The sequence below is a fragment of the Schistocerca nitens genome, chromosome 1 (genome assembly GCF_023898315.1).
Source record: "Schistocerca nitens isolate TAMUIC-IGC-003100 chromosome 1, iqSchNite1.1, whole genome shotgun sequence".
Lineage (NCBI taxonomy): Eukaryota > Metazoa > Arthropoda > Insecta > Orthoptera > Acrididae > Schistocerca > Schistocerca nitens.
The window spans coordinates 457,112,301-457,128,518 of record NC_064614.1 but is presented as its reverse complement, the minus strand read 5'-3'; the positions used below and the strand labels follow the sequence as shown (position 1 = coordinate 457,128,518).

Here is a 16,218-nt window from a genome sequence, read left to right as displayed (position 1 = left end):
TAAACAAATATAATGATCTGAGGCTGACCATAATGTACTGTAACCGGTAAACAATGTTGTGTATGCGCGATCAAGACCGTTAAATAAAGGTGTTGACTATTTAGGTCATCAGAAGGGGAACAGCAACTCTCTAGGAAACATCACCAACTTCACCACATATTTTTACGAGCAAAAGCACGTTTGCAAGATGTCAGATACGGCGAAAATATCGGCCTTAATTCCAGTAGTAGGCAGTTATGACTTTCTGAAATTGTAGCTTTTAAACATTCAAGCACACCGGTTGTTTGTTACTCGCTCCACCCTACTGCAACAGCCCCGTGCCCGAGCGCCAAGTACTGTACAGCGGAGCTCTATTATTCGCGGGGTGTTCAAAGTGTGGGAAGATGAGAAGGGAGGTGGACACTAGGAATGTCGATATTTTTAAAAATATTTGGAATCCGATATATAGATATTTAAAAAAATTATCATTATTGGTCATCAATATATTGAAAAAATATTATCGGTATTTCGATATACCGACGGAAAAACTATTGACGTAAGGCCAAAAAAAATCGGCTTTACATTGTAAATATACTGCCAGGTTCAGAGCGATATATTTAAGGATCGATCTATTATTAGATATTCCGTACATCGACAAGCAGCCTGCTTATCCCCCTCAGAGCAAGAATTGGAAGCAAAACGATGCACGTTCATGCTTGGCGATTACCACTTTGCTAACAATGGTAACTGCATGTAACTAGCACAAAAAAAGGTCGTTCGGTTTCGTCAGATATCGAGATTGTCTGAAACACTTGACGTCGACTTGCCTGTTCTTTCGTCTCTACAAACGCCAGCGAACGAGCAGTCGTAATGTCAAAATAGCAAGGTGAAGTTAAACGTTGCAGTTTCTGTTGGTAGCGCCGATCGCCGATCACATCAGCATTTTCCCTCACCCGTCTCTACCCATCAAAATGACCAATTTTGTCGTTTATATTTTTTCTCATCAGTTTCCGCAACTGTTTTTGAAGAATGCTGATGTAAAGTAAAGCACACTAGTTGCATTAAAAATTGGTTTTTGCGCAACTGGTGTGCTGTTTCTTCACATCAGAATCTTGTTATCCCATTCACACCGCCATTCCCCAGTGCACTTCTTTGAGCCACCTATACTTGCTCCACACAGTCAAGCATAAAGACTGTGCGTGATGAAAGCTCAAAAAGTAATAAGGCTCCTTCACACAGTGAAAGTAAAATTATGTTCTACTACAATTTCAAAAGAACAATTTCAAATATATACCGAAAATTGTGAAAAGATTAAATATAAAATAAAAATATCGACAATCGATATTGTATATTCCCTGTCAATATATCCATATATCGGTAACAAAAATACCGCCGATCGATATATTTCGGAAAAAAATCGTTATATCGATATTTTTTCAGCAGGCCAAGAGGACACATCCACGCAACGTGTTGTGAAATCTTGTTCGCGATCACATGTTACTCTATGCGAAAAATCGTAAATACAAGTAATTAATACGTGAAGCTCGAGCACTTATACGTTCAGTATTATATTAACAGTATTCCCGTACTGATATTCTGCGGCTATATATATACCAGGCGGTCCACGCACACCGTCCCCGCCGGCCGCGGTGGTCTAGCTGTTCTAGGCGCGCAGTCCGGAACCGCGCGACTGCTACGGTCGCAGGTTCGAATCCTGCCTCGGGCATGGATGTGTGTGATGTCCTTAGGTTAGTTAGGTTTAAGTAGTTCTAAGTCTAGGGACTGATGACCACAGATGTTAAGTCCCATAGTGCTCAGAACCATTTGAACCATTTGAACACCGTCCCCCGTTGACGTTAGTTGATCCCGGATACCACAGACGCCGAAAGGCTTTTTCCTAAGCAGGCAGTAACGTGGTCGCCACACCAACAGCGTGGAGACCCCGATAAACATAAGACCAGCGCTTGAAAACAGGTACTTTACAGCTACGACCGGTCCTAGAGCTTGTAGCTAGAAGACTTTCTTGCTGTAAGATGGGTACTGAGTTCGATGCCTGGACTCGAGAGGGGTATATGTGTAGAAGAATGATTGTCCCTATCCAAAACAATACGCACAAGGGCCAAAGTATATTAATTATGTGTTTCATGGCATATCAACATATGATTGCAAATTTATTAAGCGTACTTCACAATTGGCAGCATTACTTAAAGGCTATCATATCCTTGACTGCAATAAAGAACAATGCCTTTAATGAATATCATACATGATGTTCCTTTAAACCTATGTTATGGACTGAGAGATCTTTATACACACGTCAAAAAAAGTTTTGCATCACCCCAGTTTCCATAACTCCTGAAGATAGACCTTGACTGTGGATATTGTATCACAGACACAGTCCCTTTGACTGTTCAGAGATGTCACTAAACCAGACCAAAGCTGTAAACAACCATCAATGAGCAGCTCCTATTAGACAGAGGGGATCCGACAGCCGATCAGTTCCGATCATTACATCTGGAAGGAGGTACACGGCTCAAGTTGTCTGTAGTTCAACCATGCCTAGACGGTCAATACCACGGTTCGATCGCGTCCGCATTGTTACTTTGTGCCAGGAAGAGCTCTCAACAAGGGAAGTGTCCGGGCGTCTCGGATTGAACCAAAGCGATGTTGTTCGGACGTCTCGCTCAGGCCGGCCAAGGGCTACTACTGCAGTGGATGACCGCTACCTACGGATTATGGCTCGGAGAAACCCTGACAGCAACGCCACCATGCTGAATAATGCTTTTCGTGCAGCCAAAGGACGCCGTGTTACGACTCAAACTGTGTGCAATAGGATGCATGATGCGCAATTTCACTCCCGACGTCCATGCCGAGGTCCATCTTTGCAACCACGACACCGTGCAGCGCGGTACAGATGGGCCCAACAACATGCCGAATGGACCGCTCAGGATTGGCATCACGTTCTCTTCGCCAATGAGTGTCGCATATGCCTTCAAACCAGACAATTGTCGCAGTCGTGTTTGGAGACAGCCCGATCAAGCTGAACGCCTTAGACATACTGTCCAGCGAGTGCAGCAAGGTGGAGGTTCCCTGCTGTTTTGGGGTGGCACTATATGGGAGCCGACGTACGTCGCTGGTGGTCATGGAAGGCACCGGAACGGCTGTACGATACGTGAATGCCATCCTCCGACCGATAGTGCAACCATATCGGCAGCATATTGGCGAGGCATTCGTCTTCATGGACGCCAATTCGTGCCCCCATCGTGCACATCTCGTGAATGACTTTCTTCAGGATAACGACATCACTCGACTAGAATGGACAGCATATTCTCCAGAGATGAACCCTATCGAACATGCACCAACCACTCTGAGGGATCTACGCCGAATCGCCGTAGAGGTGTGGGACAATGTGGACCAACAGTGCCTTGATGAATTTGTGGACAGTATGCCACGACGAATACAGGCATGCATCAATGCCAGAGGACGTGCTACTAGGTATTAGAGGTACCGGTGTGTAGAGCAATCTGGACTACTACCTCTGAAGGTCTCGCTGTATGGTGGTACAACATGCAATGTGTGGTTTTCATGAGCGTCTCATCACAGAATGTGGATGTAGGAAGCTTGCCCGCTATGTAAGGTTACATAGGCGGCGAACTGTGGCAGGTCTGACGACAGAGTACAATGCTCGTGCAGGAGCAAGTGTTTCGGCGCACATACTTCAGGGTAAATTGTTGAACACGGCGTTTCCTAGCAGACGACCCCTACGTGTTCCCATGTTGACGCAAGAATTGCCAATTCCGATTGCAGTGGGCACGGGATCGTCAAGTCCGAACTGCCGAGCAATGTAAAAGTGTTGTCTGGTCGGATAAATGATATTTCTTGTTGCACGAGATCGATGATAGTGTACGGAATCGCCATCATCCAAGCGAACGGCTGCTAGAGACGTGCTGCGCGCCACGGACTCAGGTCTGTGGGAACAGTATTATGCTGTCGGGAACGCGCACATGGGCTTCCATGAGACCTGTGGTATGAACATAAGGCGCTACGACGTGTATGGTCTACGTGAGTATTATTATGGGCCAACTGAACTCCATCTTGTTTGATGTCTTGCCTGACGGCGATGGCATATTCCAGCAGGATAACTGTCCGTGTAATAACGCCAGAATCGTGGAGGAGGAGGAGGAGATTAGTGTTTAACGTCCCGTCGACAACGAGGTCATTAGAGACGGAGCACAAGCTCGGATTATGGAAGGATGGGGAAGGAAATTGGCCATGCCCTTTCAAAGGAACCATCCCAGCATTTGCCTGAAGTGATCTAGGGAAATCACGGAAAACCTAAATCAGGATGGCCCGACGCGGGATTGAACCGTCGTCCTCCCGAATGCGAGTCCAGTGTGCTAACCACTGCGCCACCTCGCTCGGTGTCAGAATCGTGCTCAAATTGTTTGAGTAGCATCATAATGAACTCTTGTTGATGTCTTAGTACCAGACTCGCCTGATATGAAAGTAATGGAACACATCTGGGACGCTATCGAGCGCCAGCTGCGCGTCCACAAACCACCTGCCCGCAATTTTCGGGAACTGCGTACTACCAAAGACTTATGGAATCCATACCACGCAGAACCGTTGCTGCACTGTGTTCCAGACTTCAACAAACACGATATTAAGCAGGTGGTTATAATTGTGGTATCGTTCGAAGAGCGAAGTGCCAAAGCAAAGTTGGTACCTCGCAACGAAACCAAAACAGAACATAGTCGCTGCAGGCTCCTCAACGAATGAGCGACACGAGCGTGGCAACAACTGCTCCTTTACAAGGTGGGGCAAATAAAAGTGACGCGGACTAGTGGATACGAATGGACGTGAATGTATGCATATAACCACACCCCTGACCTGCACACGACGTGATCCACCGCCACGTGGTTCACACCAGTTCAGAACGTAGTGCGGGCTGTGTCAGTGTGAGTGGAGCAGTGCGAAGGGACGATGGTGTTCACAGTGGAGCAGCGGATGTTCGTTGTCGAAAGTTATGTGACAACAAAGTTGTGGAACCGACGTGGCCGGCCAAGGTGGCCGAGCGGATCTAGGCGCTTCAGTCCGGAGCCGCGCGACTGCTACGGTCGCAGGTGCCAATCCTGCCTCGGGCATGGATGTGTGGGATGTCCTTATTAGTTAGGTTTAAGTAGTTCTAGGGGACTGCTGCCCTCAAATATTAAGTCCCATAGTGCTCAGAGCCATTTTAACCATTTTTGAACCGGCGTGGTCGGTTGTTTGCTGATAAGTTTAAGGGTGTAAAAGTGTCAGTAAAGAGTACCATGCAACGCTTAGTCCGAAAATGGCGTCAGAGAGTAACTGCTTTGAAGGAGTCAAAAAGCATTCAGAAACGTGCTTGCGCACCAGAAAATGTAGGTCTAATTTGCCAGAAAATACTTCAGAGTCCTACCAAATCAACCCGACGCCTGTCATACGAGACTGGCATATCACGTCGATCATGCGGACGAATACTACACCTCGACCGGCAGTCTGGTCGCGGCCCTGAACTGGCCACTCATATCACTTGACCTGACAAAGTGCGATTACTGTGTGTGGAGAGCCCTCAAGTCTAAGGTGTGTCGCAACAATCCTCATAGTCTTCAGAAAGTGCAGCAGAACATTTCGAGTGAGACTGCAGCAATTCCAGCAGTGCAGCTTGGATCCGCCTTCTGGAATTTTCTGACCAGCGCCCAAAAGTGCCAAGAAATGAATGGTGGTCACATTCAACATCTGCTGTAGTCACGTTAGTACCGTACTTCCTTCCGTCTGCTGTGTTTCTTTGTACCCTAGAACTCTGTTCTCTTGGCCACTTTCATTTGCCCCATCCTGTACTTACGGCCGAGCCCAGTAATCCTCACCCCAGTCCGCGGTCATCGACTAAGACGAGAGCATCGTCTTCTAGTAGGCCAGCTGTGTGATCAATGAATTAGGCAGAACCCTACTTGGAAGCTACTGTTAAATGTCCTCTAAATGAGAAACTTGTACGACGGCTATTCAGAAAGTAAGGAACGATAGGTCGCGAAATGGAAACCACAGCGAAAATCAAAACTGTTTTATTTGCAACGGTTAGCTACACCTTCCAGCTACTTCTCTACACAGTCGCCGCTCAGACTTAGATATCTGTCATAGCATTGTACCAAGTTTTCAATTGCCTCGTTTTTTTTTTTTTTTAAGATAACATCCAGTGCTTTTCGACAATTTTCTACTCTGGACTGCAGCTCATTTTCTGTGTCAAAACACTGTCTTCATATCCAGCGGTTCATTTGAGCAGAGATGAACCTCAGGGGTAGTCAATTACGGGCTGTATTTTGCGTGATCAAACACTACCCAATGGAAAGGCTGCAAGAACATCATCATTGCCCCTGCAGAGTGCGGCCGAGAAGTGTCTTGTAGAACGAACCGCATGACAGTTATGTTATGTGGATTGCATAGCTTCAGGCGAAATCTTTCGCCAGGCTCTCATACTTGGCGGGAGACGCTAATTTCTAACCATCTTTACGTTCTCACTGTGAGCTCAGAACTGAAAGAGCGACATGATGCGATCGACGGGCGTACTAGACACAGGGCACAACGCATCTGCGCAAAGTTTTATCAGATTTTCACTGTATTATCCATTTCGCGACCCATCGTTCGTTAATTTCCGATTAACCCTCGTATTTTGTCCGCGTCAAGTGATACGTTAATGCTCAGAGACACTTGTAAATACTCATTACATTCCTGTGGAAATAAATTGTACAAAGCTAAGTAATTCTTATTATCTATGCTAAAATAAAGTGAACTAATATTTTACATGTTATAGTGTTCACTCGGTCTTCTCTCGAAATAAAGTAAATAACCCACAATTGTACTGACGAGTGTATTTTCATCCGGCACAACTGTAATGTTTTGGATCAGTGTGTGTGAACTGTATCAAAAATATCTAGACAAAATGTTGTAGCTGCTTCTTCTTTCTAAAACAAGGGGAAATGGCATATCACTATAAGCCCGAACATGCTGTTCAGAGTTAGTACAGGAAGAAAACTGGAGAATTTTCCATGATTTTTCGACAACTGTTGCCCTATAAGCATTATTCGCGATGCACTAAATTCATTTAACCTCAATCTCGGTCTCATCGCTCGGATCTTTCTCAGTTGTTCAAACGACATAACATTATCGACAATACCAAGACGGCTGTAAAGAGTCGAGCATTGTGTAAGGAAATCAGTATTTGTAAAAAATCTCGAAAAGAAACTTCACTTTCAAAAGAGTTTATAGTTCTCTACCTTTGCTGCTTCTAGCCGCCGAGAAGACATCACGGCAGGATAATAAAATGAAACATTTTGCTTCAAGCTTGTTTGGAAACATTTTTCTACCCGCAAGACCAACTACTAGGAGTTATCTATTACTGAGAGCCTACCATTGAGATCCTGACATATATTACCCAATAACTTTCCCTCCTAAAAGAAAGAAGCGTGTCTGATTCTCATTTAAGTAGGCTCGTGACATTGTCTTGTTCGACATAACTCTTGAGGAAGATACCAACAGGATGGATGAGACATTGTCTTGAAAATGAAATACTATGACGACCAAGAAGCTTCAAGATTTTAACTAGACTGTCAGACACATTTAAACGGAGCACAAAATTTGATCTGGCGTATTGTAACTACTTGGTTATGATTTTTCTCTCTTACGAAATCTTATGTATTCTAGAAAGAAAAATATCCCGGGCGCTCTTCACAGAGCTCTTCCAAATTCTTGTGCGGTAATGAAGCCACTTTCCCTGCGAGACGGCCGGTAGCTGTGGCCGGGATCACGTACAGTTCTGGCGGCTGCTCGCTATTCCGCAACACGACGTACTCGCCATGCATAATGCATCAAACTCGAAGGCAGCACCGGAGCCCACAGTGTTATGGGAACCCAGCCGCAGCGCTCTTTTGTCAGTGGTAACTGTCTCGAAACGTCATGAGCGCCGCGGAGCTGGATCCGGTTAAGTTTCTTGATCCGGCGCTTGGGTGTTCGTGACTGTGTCTGGGTATGTGCAGTATCTGTGTAGAAAGGAAGGTCACTTACGTTAATAAACGTGTTGTAGATCTCTCCCTAAAAAGGTGATACAAAACGAGAGTAAACGAACCCGTGTGAGTGACAGCAGCTATCTGTTTGCATTTTGGAGATAACGTGCGTCTACCACTAAAATTCCACAGACCACCTCCATTATACGGGAGAACTCTGCTAACGCAGAAACTATAAAATGACCCGATTACGAGTCTTACGAGATGGTCACTTTAGCTAGTCGAGATTGCCTTTCTCCAAATGATGGCAGTACAGTAACATGTATAAACATGAGACACTGTCTCCAGAAAACTAGCTGATGTATTAAGTAATAAAATAACTGCCAACTGTGTAGAAACATATCTCCTGAAACCGTTGATCGACTCTAGAAAATGAAATCCATATGGTGGCGTCACATAAACATCCTTAACACGGCAGTCAACAACTTTACTACTGCATACCGTATAGAAATAGTCGGCTAATGAACATTCGCTAAGTTACAGAAATATAATCTGAAGAAACAAGAATTCGACACATTGGTTAAAAGAATAGTTGACCATCATCTCTCACGGATGTAGCCCTCCTTTGTCGACGGGAGATACAGTCTGACTAGGTGAAACGTCAGTGTGGAACGACAATGGCACTTTTCGGACCTTCTCAGGTGTTACTGCGGTGTCAGTACAGTCAGTTGTCTTGATTAAAAGAATAAGGCTGGAACGACAAGTATGAAACAGACTTTTCTTTAGAGCCAAATACACAGGCAGCTCTTTCTCAGTACCATACGTTAGTATAACACGGAACTGTTCTACACTCATCGCTAGGCACAAATTTCACTTATCACTCTGTATTTCAGTGCGAAAAATATGAAATCAAAATTGGAATTTGTAGTGCTTCTAATGGATAACCTAAAGTTTAAGGAATAGCGTTCTCAATCCAAATCCATGTGCCCTCCTCAAAGTCGGCGAATTTACAAAGGAATGCAGAATCACCATCCATACTGTAAGAAAAAGTAATGTTACTAACTTGCTTAAAGTTATTTTAAAGAAACATTTTATGTGTGGGACAGGAAACACATTGCTTAGCAAGGACAATAATAGAGCCCACTGTTAGAATGCTTCTCAACCATGAACCTTTGACCGCTCGCTTACATGGAATTGGCGCATTGGAGGCTACCTTCTGTCATTATGATGAAGTAACAATTGGTGATGTGAATCACATCCTACTTCAGAGCAAGCACGATGAGACAGGCAGAGTAAACTTTTTAAACGAACTCTCGACTAATAGTCACTGCCAGCCACTTTCCACTAAACCAGTTCTTGGAGATACAACCAGGAGTGCATATGACGCCATGGTTAGATATACAGTACAAGAAGATGCCAAAATATAAAAGATACGGCGGCCATTGAATTTATTTCACAGACTTAACTTCTTTAATACACACATCAAAAAAAGTTTTGCATCACCACGGTTCCCAGAACTCCTAAAGATAGACGTTGACTGTGTATTTGTATCACAGACACAGTCCCTTTCACTGTTCAGAGATGAAACTAACCCTGCCCAAACATGTTAACAACCATGCATGAGCAGCGCTTATTAGACAGAGGGGTTCGACAGCCGATCTGTTCCAGTCATTCCACCAGGACGGTGGTACACTGCTCTTGTTGTCTGCAGTTCTACATCTACATTTACATCTACATTTACATTTATACTCCGCAAGCCACCCAACGGTGTGTGGCGGAGGGCACTTTACGTGCCACTGTCATTACCTCCCTTTTCCGATCTAGTCGCGTATGGTTCGCGGGAAGAACGACTGTCTGAAAGCCTCCGTGCGCGCTCTAATCTCTCTAATTTTACATTCGTGATCTCCTCGGGAGGTATAAGTAGGGGGAAGCAATATATTCGATACCTCATCCAGAAACGCACCCTCTCGAAACCTGGACACCAAGCTACACCGAGATGCAGAGCGCCTCTCTTGCAGAGTCTGCCACTTGAGTTTATTAAACATCTCCGTAACGCTATCACGGTTACCAAATAACCCTGTGACGAAACGCGCCGCTCTTCTTTGGATCTTCTCTATCTCCTCCGTCAACCCGACCTGGTACGGATCCCACACTGATGAGCAATACTCAAGTATAGGTCGAACGAGTGTTTTGTAAGCCACCTCCTTTGTTGATGGACTACATTTTCTAAGCACTCTCCCAATGAATCTCAACCTGGTACCCGCCTTACCAACAATTAATTTTATATGATCATTCCACTTCAAATCGTTCCGCACGCATACTCCCAGATATTTTACAGAAGTAACTGCTACCAGTGTTTGTTCCGCTATCATATAATCATACAATAAAGGATCCTCCTTTCTATGTATTCGCAATACATTACATTTCTCTATGTTAAGGGTCAGTTGCCACTCCCTGCACCAAGTGCCTATCCGCTGCAGATCTTCCTGCATTTCGCTACAATTTTCTAATGCTGCAACTTCTCTGTATCCTACAGCATCATCCGCGAAAAGCCGCTTGGAACTTCCGACACTATCTACTAGGTCATTTATAAATACTGTGAAAAGCTATGGTCCCATAACACTCCCCTGTGGCACGCCAGAGGTTACTTTAACGTCTGTAGACGTCTCTCCATTGAGAAAAACATGCTGTGTTCTGTTTGCTAAAAACTCTTCAATCCAGCCACACAGCTGGTCTGATATTCCGTAGGCTATTACTTTGTTTATCAGGCGTCAGTGCGGAACTGTATCGAACGCCTTCCGGAAGTCAAGGAAAATGGCATCTACCTGGGAGCCTGTATCTAATATTTTCTGGGTCTCATGAACAAATAAAGCGAGTTGGATCTCACACGATCGCTGTTTCCGGAATCCATGTTGATTCCTACAGAGTAGATTCTGGGTTTGCAAAAACGACATGATACTCGAGCAAAAAACATGTTCTAAAAGTCTACAACAGATCGACGTCAGAGATATAGGTCTATAGTTTTTCGCATCTGCTCGACGACCCTTCTTGAAGACTGGGACTACCTGTGCTCTTTTCCAATCATTTGGAACCTTCCGTTCCTCTAGAGACTTGCGGTACACGGCTGTCAGAAGGGGGGCAAGTTCTTTCGCGTACTCTGTGTAGAAACGAATTGGTATCCCGTCAAGTCCAGTGGACTTTCCTCGGTTGAGTGATTCCAGTTGCTTTTCTATTCCCTAGACACTTATTTCGATGTCAGCCATTTTTTCGTTTGTGCGAGGATTTAGAGAAGGAACTACAGTGCGGTCTTCCTCTGTGAAACAGCTTTGGAAAAAGGTGTTTAGTATTTCAGCTTTACGCGTGTCATCCTCTGTTTCAATGCCATCATCATCCTGGAGTGTCTGGATATGCTGTTTCGAGCCACTTATTGATTTAACGTAAGACCAGAACTTCCTAGGATTTTACATAGAATTTTACTTTCGAATTCACTGAACGCTTCACGCATAGCCCTCCTTACGCTAACTTTGACATCGTTTAGCTTCTGTTTGTCTGAGAGGTTTTGGCTGCGTTTAAACTTGGAGTGAAGCTCTCTTTGCTTTCGCAGTAGCTTCCTAACTTTGTTGTTGAACCACGATGGGTTTTTCCCTTCCCTCACAGTTTTACTCGGCACGTACCTGTCTAAAACGCATTTTACAATTGACTTAAACTTTGTCCATAAACACTCAACATTGTCAGTGTCGGAACAGAAATTTTCGTTTTGATCTGTTAGGTAGTCTGAATTCTGCCTTCTATTACTCTTGCTAAACAGATAAACCTTCCTCCCTTTTTTTATATTCCTATTAACTTCCATATTCAGGGATGCTGCAACGGCCTTATGATCACTGATTCCCTGTTCTGCACTTACAGAGTCGAAAAGTTCGGGTCTGTTTGTTATCAGTAGGTCCAAGATGTTATCTCCACGAGTCGGTTCTCTGTTTAATTGCTCGAGGTAATTTTCGGATAGTGCACTCAGTATAATGTCACTCGATGCTCTGTCCCTACCACCCGTCCTAAACATCTGAGTGTCCCAGTCTATATCTGGTAAATTGAAATCTCCACGTAAGACTATAATATGCTGAGAAAATTTATGTGCAATGTATTCCAAATTTTCTCTCAGTTGTTCTGCAACTAATGCTGCTGAGTCGGGAGGTCGGTAAAAGGAGCCAATTATTAACCTAGCTCGGTTGTTGAGTGTAACCTCCACCCATAATATTTCACAGGAACTATCCACTTCTACTACACTACAGGATAAACTACTACTAACAGCGACAAACACGCCACCACCGGTTGCATGCAATCTATCCTTTCTAAACACCGCCTGTGCCTTTGTAAAAATTTCGGCTGAATTTAACTCTGGCTTCAGCCAGCTTTCTGTACCTATAACGATTTCAGCTTCGGTGCTTTCTATCAGCGCTTGAAGTTCCGGTACTTTACCAATGCAGCTTCGACAGTTTACAATTACAATACCGATTGCTGCTTGGTCCCCGCATGTCCTGACTTTGCCCCGCACCCTTTGAGGCTGTTGCCCTTTCTGTACTTGCCCGAGGCCATCTAACCTAAAAAACCGCCCAGTCCACGCCACACAACCCCTGCTACCCGTGTAGCCGCTTGCTGCGTGTAGTGGACTCCTGACCTATCCATCGGAACCCGAAACCCGACCACCCTATGGCGCAAGTCGAGGAATCTGCAGCCCACACGGTCGCAGAACCGTCTCAGCCTCTGATTCAGACCCTCCACTCGGCTCTGTACCAAAGGTCCGCAGTCAGTCCTGTCGACGATGCTGCAGATGGTGAGCACTGCTTTCATCCCGCTAGCGAGACTGGCAGTCTTCACCAAATCAGATAGCCGCCGGAAGCCAGAGAGGATTTCCTCCGATCCATAGCGACACACATCATTGGTGCCGACATGAGCGACCACCTGCAGATGGGTGCACCCTGTACCCTTCATGGCATCCGGAAGGACCCTTTCCACATCTGGAATGACTCCCCCCGGTATGCACACGGACTGCACATTGGTTTTCTTCCCCTCTCTTGCTGCCATATCCCTAAGGGGCCCAATTACGCGCCTGACGTTGGAGCTCCCAACTACCAGTAAGCCCACCCTCTGCGGCTGCCCGGATCTTGCAGACTGAGGGGCAACCTCTGGAACAGGACAAGCAGCCATCTCCGGCCGAACATCAATATCAGCCGGAGACAGTGCCTGAAACCAGTTCGTCAGACAAACTGGAGAGGCCTTCCGTTCAGCCCTCCGGAATGTCTTTCGCCCCCTGCCACACCTCGAGACGACCTCCCATTCTACCACAGGTGAGGGATCAGTCTCAATGTGGGCAGTATCCCGGGCAGCCACAGTCGTAGTCCGATCGGGGGATGCGTGGGACGAGCTGGCCGTCCCCGACAAACCCCCATCCGGACCCCCACGGTGATGCCAACTCAGACTGCATCCAAACACAGCAGTTGCAGTCCCTATCCATGCTAAAAACTTGTGCAAAGAACGTCTGAACTAATCTACAGAGAGCACAAACAAATCGACACAAAATTTAAACGGTTATTAAAATAGAAGACTGCCTAGTAAATGCAGTAATGCTGCTACTTGCGCACTGCTGACACACTGCTTGGCGGCGGAAGGAGACTACGCGATTTTACACTATTCAGGTATTAAAACGCGATGCTACAACTCTCAAATACTATAATACGCCCGAAATTTATGAATTTGAACAATGCAAGTACCAAACCATGCCTAGACGGTCAATACCGCGGTTCGATCGCGTCCGCATCGTTACTTTGTGCCAGGAAGGGCTCTCAACAAGGGAAGTGTCCAGGCGTCTAAGAGTGAACCAAAGCGATGTTGTTCGGACATGGAGGAGGTACAGAGAGACAGGAACTGTCGATGAGATGACTCGCTCGGGTCGGCCAACGGCTACTACTATAGTGGATGACCGCTGCATACGGATTATGGCTCGGAGGAACCCTGACAGCAACGCCACCATGTTGAATAATGTTTTTCGTGCAGCCACAGGACGTCGTGTTACGACTCAAACTGTGCACAATAGGCTGCATGATGCGCAGTTTCACTCCCGAAGTCCATGACGAAGTCCATCTTTGCAACTACGTTTCCACGCTGCGCGGTACACATGGGCCCAACAACATGCCGAATGGACCGCTCAGGATTGGCATCACGTTCTCTTCACCGATGAGTGTCGCATATGCCTTCAACCAGGCAATCGTAGGAGACGTGGTTGAAGGCAACCCGGTCAGGCTGAACGCCTTAGAAATACTGTCCAGCGAGTGCAGCAAGATGGAGGTTCCCTGCTGTTTTGGGGTGGAATTATGTGGGGTCGACGTACGTCGCTGGTGGTCATGGAAGGCGCCTTAACGGCTGTACGATACGTGAATGCCATCCTCCGACCGATAGTGCAACCATATCGGCAGCATATTGGCGAGGCATTCGTCTTCATGGACGACAATTCGCGCCCCCATCGTGCCCATCTTGTGAATGACTTCCTTCAGGATGACGACGTCGCTCGACTAGAGTGGCCAGCATGTTCTCCAGACATTAACGCTATCGAACATGCCTGGGATGGATTGAAAAGGGCTGTTTATGGACGACGTGACTCACCAACCACTCTGAGGGAACTACGCCGAACCGCCGTTGAGGAGTGGGGCAATGTGGACGAACAGTGCACTGATGAATTTGTGGATAGTATACCTCGACGAATACAGGCATGCATCAATGCAAGAGGACGTGCTACTGGGTATTAGAGGTACCGGTGTATTCAGCAATCTGGACCACCACCTCTGAAGGTCTCGCTGTATGGTTGTACTACGTGCAATGTGTGGTTTTCATGAGCAATAAAAATGGCGGAAATGATGTTTATGTTGATCTCTGTTGCAATTTTCTCTACAAGTTCCGGTAGTCTTGGAATCGAGGTGATGCAAAACTTTTTTTGATGTGTATATAAACGAGTTGTTAACTGTTAGTTGTATCTAGTAGTCAAAGTGATTACCTACAACATTTTCAACCTGAAGACAAAATTATGAATGTACATCATAAAATATATTTATAACGAAGGTCCGCTACTACGTTTGCCAATCATTTTTAATAGTATCTGTTCCATAAGCCAAAGGTAATTAAGGAAGAAAAATAGATTTCTATCAGTGTCCGAGAAAGAAATTGTATTAATTAGTTAAAAGAACTACATGGTTTTACAAGTAGTTACAATGGGGTGACAGAAGTCGTAGGACAGCGCTACGTACATATACAGACGGCGGTAGTATCGCGTACACAGGATATAAAAGGGCAAAGCATTGGCGGAGCTGTCATTTGTACACATGTGATTCATGTGGTAAGGTTTCCGACGTGAAAGACTTTGAATGCGGAATGATATTGGAGCCATAGACACATGAGACATTCTGTTTCGGAAATCTTTAGAGAATTCAGTATTCTGGGATCCACGGTGTCAAGAGTTTGCCGAGAATACCATATTTCAGGTATTACCTCTCACCACGGACAATGCAGTGGCCGACGGACTTCTCTTAACGACCGAGAGCAATGGCGTTTGCGTACAATTTTCAATACTAACAGACAAGCAACACTAAGTGAAATAACCGCAGAAATTAATGTGGGATGTATGAGGAACGTATCCGGAACGACAGTGCGTCGAAATCTGGCGTTAATGGGCTATGGCAGAAAACGTCCGACGTGAGTGCCTTTGCTACCAACGCGACATCACATGCAACGCCTCTCCTGGGCTTGTGACCATATTGGTTAGACCCTAGGCGACTGTAAAACTGTGGCCTGGTCAGATGAGTCCCGATTTAAGTTGGCAAAACTGATGGTAGGATCCGAGTGTGGCGCAGACCCCACGAAGCCATGGACCCAAGTGTCAACAAGGCACAGTGAAAGCTGATAGTGGCTCCATAACAGTGTGAGTTGCCTTAACATGGAATGGGCTGCGTCCTCTGGTCTAACTGAACCGATCACTCACCCGAAATTGTTATGTTTGGTTACCTGCAGACCATCTTCAGTCATTCATGGGCTTTCATGTTCCCAAACAATGACGGAATTTTTATGAAGGACAGTTGGCCATGTCACCAGATCTCAATTGTTCGCTATCGGTTTGGAGACCATTCTGGACAGTTTGAGCGAATGATTAGGTGCCTCATATCGCTCGACATGAATCCCATCG

General features: G+C 45.7%; 1 protein-coding gene across 1 annotated transcript in view; it reads right to left on the bottom strand.

Moving 5' to 3' along the window:
* LOC126251760 (beta-1,3-glucan-binding protein-like) overlaps positions 1 to 16,218 on the bottom strand; it is a 291,287-nt gene that overhangs the window by 114,206 nt on the left and 160,863 nt on the right. The window lies entirely within an intron of this gene.